Source organism: Capsicum annuum, chromosome 3, assembly GCF_002878395.1.
Source record: "Capsicum annuum cultivar UCD-10X-F1 chromosome 3, UCD10Xv1.1, whole genome shotgun sequence".
NCBI classification, from domain to species: domain Eukaryota; kingdom Viridiplantae; phylum Streptophyta; class Magnoliopsida; order Solanales; family Solanaceae; genus Capsicum; species Capsicum annuum.
In genome coordinates, this window is record NC_061113.1 from 266549519 (window position 1) to 266557199 (window position 7681).

The following is a 7681-nucleotide window of genomic DNA, read 5'->3' on the forward strand; positions in this document are numbered from 1 at the left end:
GGCGATGCTCTTGTGCCTATCGGAAATAAAGCACAAATCTGGTCCATCGACCACAATAGACTTCAGATTCTCAAAGAAGAACGTCGAAGACACATCGTTTTCCTTGTCAACAACACAAAAGGCAATGGGATAAATATGGTTCTCTGTATCCTGTGCAACCGCGCTTAGCAGCAACCCCTGGTACTTGCCGTATAAATGAGTGTCATCGACCGCAATAACCTTCCTCATGTGTGCGAATCCCCTAATGCAAGGGCCCAATGATAAAAAGTAATACATAAATCTACAATCGACCTTGTTTACCATGATGGAATAGGTTGTGCCAACATTAAGAGCGTCGATCATGTCGAAAAAACGGGCAAGCAGCGATACCCGTGCTTCGCTATCCCTCGAACCATTTCTTTGGCAATCACCCCCCCCCCCAGCCAACATTTTCAATAGCTTGTTCTACTTTTCATGTTCTTGAACACGATCCTTCGAATCTCGCTAGTGTCCGAATTCTTTCCTTCACGATACATGTTCACACACAGTGATGCAATGAATTTAGAAGAGATTTTTCTATGGCAGCGGGTGGTGTATTCGATGCTGCAATTGTGATCGCCGGCGTATTTATAGATGACAAATCTGTTCGTGCATTCATACTTCTTCGCCGGCAACATCCACCCGCAGCTAGGACAAACATATTTCACCTTGAGGAATTTGCTGCAGTTCTTCAACGTAGCATAATCAAAAGAATTTCTCCCAGCTGCTACGTCCAGCAACAATTTCAGCTCCTTTTTACGGCTAAATATTTGATTTACCTGAAAATTAGTTCCGTTGGAGAAGGTGTGGTTGGTCTGTGCTCCCAATTCGCACTCTCCTCCCCCTTCTTCAGAGAAAATTGAATCTTCTAATTCCATTGAATCATCTTCCGAATCCATTGGATGAGCATCCAAACTCTCATCTTCAAATGAATTATGTTCGTCGATTGTCGGTTGTGGTAGCTGGACTGTCGGAGACCCCGGAATGACATTTATCCTCAATAATGGGCTAGAGCCATCGGCAGCGACATCCAACATGTATAACGACACATGCCGATCATTATTTATGAACGTGGGATGTATTTTACCCCGCCCATTCATTAAATAGCTAATCACAATGTTCTTTGGCTCGCATTCTAATTCTCCGCTCTCAATTACGCTTCAAACCATGTCATCGTACGATCTATTGCGACGCAGCGGGATGGGTGTTGTCTCCTTTGTAGATGATTTCCACCTCCAACAGCACCCATATAATTACCACCCACGACAACTACCTTAGCTACTGCCATAATAAACCGCACAAGTCAATAATAGAGAAAGGTTTAGGTCTATAAATGGTCGATGACTGGTCGATCCCTGGTATCAATACGTCCGTACAAAGATGCGAATCGACTGATTTTTGATATAATCGTTGCCCTCCAAGCTCTGAGATGGAAAAATGTATGTGTAGGACTTCTAAACAACTAAAATCTATCTAATGACGAGGTATTGAGCTGATTTGGAAAGCTTTTTGAGCTAGTAGAAATGGTGAAAAAAAATTGCATTTTTTTTTCAATAAGGATGGAACAACAATGGAGGAAATGATGAAGAATGTAGATTTTCAGTTGTGATGAACAATTTTTCGTAGGAAAAGTCGTCGGAATCGGAAATTATTGGTGAAAAAGGGAGCTCCTATTGGTGGCTTCTTGGATAATTTTCTAAATTAAAATAGAAAATATGAAAAAATTTTGGAAATATAAAAAAAGGTGGAAAATATTAAATATTAAATGGATGAGGTGGGGGACTAAAGTGTAAAGTTTAAAACTTGTGTGGTTGATTTGGATGAAAGAATGGATGATGTCATAAATGTGTCTAAACATCTAATTTTTCAAGACTTGTGTCTAAATGTTAAAATAAGTTTTGAAAGTGTCTATTTGCCCAACTCTCCCACTAGGCAGGCACTTATGGATTGTCATTATAAGGCATACAGGAATATCATATGGCTAAACTGTGAATTTCAATTGCTACTATAAGACTCACATGGCATTCTTTTCACAGTCCATTTAACAATGATTATAATTATATCCTCCTATTAAATTGAATACTATTAATTATCATCTCCCTACCCCCACCCCACCCCACCCTTCCTACAAATATAACATCATTTGCTCAACCATAATGGTGTACAGCAAGGTTTTGTGTGAATGAGAGAAGACTTAGTTATAAAAAGAAAAAGTGTAATCATTGCTCATGATAATGAGTTTAAGTGTTGGAGCATTACCAACCCAATTAAGCACTAAAAATGTACTATTTGTATTAGAGTTTAATTTTATACACCGGCCAATTACATAAGTATTATTTTCTGTTTCTTGACAGTTTTCATAGAGGTTCATTTCACACAGCTTAAATTGACTCATTAACTGAGAGTGCTTCTTATACTTAACTAAATTAAACTGAACACTCTAGATATCATGATGAGATGAAAGAAAGTTTTTTTTTTTTTTTTTTTTAAAGTGTTATGGAGTGCAATGCCTGCCCAATTAAAGAAAATAAGTTTGGTGAATTGTTTGAGTGCCTAATAGTGGTGTGTTGGTGAACTATTGTGCAGAGCCATGATCTTGTTAGTGCTCAGATACGTGTCCTCCAATTCAATGCTTAACACTTCTTCTTTTGGAAATTGCAAATTCAAGACTTAGTGGGAATTGACTTGGTAAATAAATTTGTCAATTAATTTTTCTCTTTTTGGTCTTACGTTTAATATGATTCACTTCTCCAAACTGTAGTTCTTGATTATAAATAAAATAAAGTTTTGTCTTGTGTCTTGCTTCATTTGCATCATCTCTCGAGTCTTGTTAACTTATTCTCAAATTTTATTATTTTTCTGAAGTAGTAACAACTTTTATGTTGTTTCATTTTTCTTGAAACGTTGACAACTTTTTCATGTCTAGTAAGATTACACATTGATAAGAATCAAAGAGAAAAGGATAGGACCAAAAAAAAAGAAAAGGAAAAAGAAGAAGGGTAATGTGGATTTAATATTTAAGTATTGAAATTATGGGTAATAAGAGACTTGAGACCCTCACCTCCCAATTAATTTTAACGCTCAAACACAAATCCTAAATGAAACAAAAATCACAAATGGGTAATTCTTGCCAAAAGTTTACCAACAATTTCAAGATCAACACTAAGCAATCCACTACCTACACTAATTACTTCACCAATTTCCTTAAGGAAATTTATCAAGAAAATGCAATTTCTCAAAATGTTAATATTCGTCAAAACTATCTAAAAGAAATGGCTCAGACAACTATTTATAATCATTGCCTTCTAACAAATAGTCTATTACAAAAATAATTCAAAAGTGACTATTTAGTAAATAACCCACAAGAATTCTTTTTGATTGTCTAAATGACAACTTGATCGCTCGCTGTCTTATGTATTTATTGCTTTATGACTTTCTCTGAACTTCAAGTTATCATTCATATGTAGAAGTCCCTTCTAATATGCCCCACATATATTCTTCGTTGAAAGGTCATTTTTTAAATTTTCCTATCTTGAATCTATTGTTTGTTTTATCATAACATCCCTCCTTTTTAAAATTAAGTAAAATATTTTTGTCTCTTATTCTAACTAGTAGAATCTTCTAATTTGACTAAGAAATTTTACATGTCTTCAAAAGAATAATTTAAATTCTTTATTCATTAACTGATCAAAACTCAATAAATTTAATCAGTGTCAAGTACATAAAGAATATTCAATCTTTTATACTATAACTTTAGTGATTGTAACAATCTCTTTTCATTTTACAGAAATATAGTCATAATATTTCATTTCGACTTCAATCGTGATTTTACTATATTACTTATAATTAATTATTATAAGTCATTTACGTAGTAAAATTAAAAATATTTAATAAAAAAATTAAAATAAACATTTATGACGTGACTGCTTCAGCTGCTTCAATCGTGATTTTACTATATCACTCATAATTAATTATTATAAGTCATTTAAGTATTAAAAAATTAATAATATTTAATAAAAAAGTTAAAATAGACATAAAATGATAAATTATTTTTTGATGTTTTAAATTAACTTGACGTCTTATATGGGACCACTTAAAAAAAATCACAAGTATTTGTTATTATAATTTTACTATGTCACTTCTAATTAGTAGAATAGAAGAAAAAATATTATAAATTAAAATGATTAAAAATTTAAATAATTTTTAAAAAAAATTGATTATCAATACATAAAAGTTTCAACAACTTAAAATATTGTTATACAAATTTCATCAATCTAAATATAATAATATATACCTAACTTAGAATTTATCAAATCGAACAAATGCAAGTTTTATTTAAATGATAGAATTATATATAACGTAAAATTTTAAAGGATCAACATTTTTCTGCCATGCTTAGCACGGCGTAAGCCGACTAGTGTTATTAATAAGGTATGTTTTTTTTTTTTTTGAATTAATATTCTTATTTAGAATCTTGTGGTTGGTTGTCAACACTAGCTCTTTCAATAACATTTTATCTCATAATCGTCTAATCACTTGTACATGTAATGAATTTAGCGATTTTGTCAATATAATTCTGGATAAATTCTTTGTATTTTCAAAGTAATTATCGATATTTCATATCTTGCAAGCAAGAGAATTAAAAAATTATCAATAATTTTTGAATCTTTAGATTTATCGCCCAGCAATCTTGCCAAGCCTATTTAAGTACTTTTTAATGTTCTCATATTCCTTCCTTTTTTGTGGCTCGAAATGCTTTGTACATATGATATCTTTGTGAATCATCCATATTTTTTAATCTCTTGTATATTCTTTTTTAAGATCATCCTATATCGTCTTTTTTTTTTTTTTTTAGAATTATAATTTTTGTGAAAATTATCACGGAATACCAACAAATAAACTTACTTTTGCCTTTGATATTATGGTTTTCTTTTTCTTTGACTTTGATCTGGGCTACAAACTAAATCATTAGATAACAGAAGAACATCATAATTGTCTTTTAATAAAGCCTTCAAATGAGTCTTTATTTTTAGTATTGACCATTATTGATAGATAATTTCTGTTCTCAAAAATGATAGGAGCTAATTGAAAAATTCGTTGTAGTCTCATCTACTCAAGAAAAATATTCAGTTACTTCAGTCTCTTAGCGAGAGAATTTTAATACCAATTGATGATTTTATCAAAAGAAATTAAAAAAAGGCAATAGTTAGAAGAGCAAAATGAGAATAAGAAGGACGTGGAAGTCGAGAAATACGGTAGTTATAAAATCAATAAATTTATTTTTTAATTTTTATCTTAAGAAACATGCAAAATAAAACATTGACAAGTGTTTAAGAATAAAAAGAATATAATTGAACAATATTCGATGCTTATTTAGTCCTATCATTAAAAGCAAAAATATTTGGAGAACTAAAATGAAATACATAATTAATAATGTCAGTTCATACATTAATCTCTCAATTATTTAAAATTAAATTTAGATGCATTAATATAATTGTATTGTAAGAATACTAATAAATAAATATTAATCCCGTTACATTAGATGAAGGGTAACTATATGAACTTTTATTTTATTGGTGGGAGTTTGATTTTTCACTTTTTAATCCCCTCACTCACTTTTTTTCTCCAACACTTAATTATTATTTTTTAGAACAAAAGAATTAGGAAAAAAAATATGTTTTTCCCCCTAAAGTCACCAAAATTCACTTTAATCATTAAACTTAATCAGTAATTATTTACCCTTCTTATGAATTTTAAAATGTATTATTTTACTTCTTAACGGCTGACGTGACAAAAAAAAAAATTAAAGCACATTCTAACTTAAAAAATATATACAAAAAAATAAGTGAGGCCCACTTTAAAATTTTCGGCCACTGTTTTTTGTTTCTCTTCTTTCTCATGCCCCACAACCTCCATGTTTTTTTCTTCCTCTATTTTATTTTTTCTATTTTCACTCTTATTCATAAAAAAAATTTCAATCAAATACATAATCATAGAAAAATAAGATACACAAATTATATAATAATATTTTTTTTTTATGAAGATCAAGAATCAACGAATTAATTTCTTCCTTCTCACATGACATTAACATTGTCATTGATTACTTATTTTAAGGTGGAATTGCCAACAAAAGGAAATTGATGTTATCATTTTATGCTTTGGTTATGGCAAACCTTATGCACTACATCCCAAATTCATTGATTGAGGAGTTCATGATGTATGGTGATAGAGACTTTTTGGGTAGTAAGTGATCTTTTTTTAGGTTGGAAGTGAATTTAAAATGCTGCTAAGTTGCTGGATGGAGTAATGAAGGAAGAAAGAAGGAATAAATAGCTCAAAATGGTATAAAGAAGATACTCCGAAAAAGAAAAGAAATAAATGGAGTAATGGTGGAAGAAAGAACATAAAGAAGTTTCGGGGTGGGGGGAGGGAGAGGGGGACGTCGGGGGAAGGGGTACTGGGGTTTTTCTGGAGTGGGGGGAGGGAACCAACAACGTCGGTTGGAGGGGTTGGGGGAGGTTTGTGGGGTGGGTGGGGTGAGTTATATATATATATATATATATATATATATATATATGTATATATTATTATTAATTTATTTATGTGGATTTGACGTGGCTTAGACATGGCTCCAACGTGGCGCGAGTGTGATGCATTCTTCATAGTGAAAGTGGTATAATTTTTTTAGAGTGATAAGAAATTTATATAAAAATTGTTTAGGGGGTAATGACTAAAGCGAGTGTCTCACAATAATAACATACGTATCAGAGTGCTCTCACAAAGGGGATATGAATAATGTAGAATGTATATAGATTGCAGATCTTATCTCGTTTTTGTGATGTACAAAAATATTTCAAATAAACTTTAAACTCAAAAGAAATATAATCGATGCTGAAAAAAAAAGAGACAATAAAATAATAATGTACAAAAATAAGTGAAGCAAATATGTATATTAATACCACTAGAAGTATGATAACAGTGAATTTACCTACTAAAATATTAGTATCAATAAATTTTGACCTTCATGTCTTGCTATCAAAAATCATGTTCTCATTTAGTTGAAATTATGTCATGTCTTATCTAAAAATTTTCAAGAATAATTCTTTAATCACCGTCTATCTTTCCTAATTCCTGCTAGCCATCAATTTTTCACGCCTCTTCATCGATATATTTTTACAACTCCTCTAATTAATAATGACATTATATTATATAAAACGAAGTAAAGATGGAGTGTACTTTTTTGTATAACATAAACAACAGAACACATGGTTCCCGAAAAAGATGAGCAAAATAGGAATTCAATGGCTAAATGACCATTGACCACCGACCTAAAAGACCAGCAAATCTACGTCCCGGATCCGAATCGAATCCATATCTTCTATATATATTATAAAGCAGAAGACGAAGCAACAGAAGAAGCCACGTGGCAAAATGCTGAGAAGCCATGTGACAGTTTTTAGGACAAAACTTAAGTGTTGTAATAAAATGTTTAAATTTAAAAATATTAAATATTTGAATTAAATAATAATACTAAAAAATTTCCCTAACTTTAAGTAATTATAATTATGCAGCAATTCATTAAAAAGAAACTTTCAATAATCTTATCAAATATTTGAATTAAATAATAATATTAAAAAAATCCCACCTTACGGCAACAATTAAT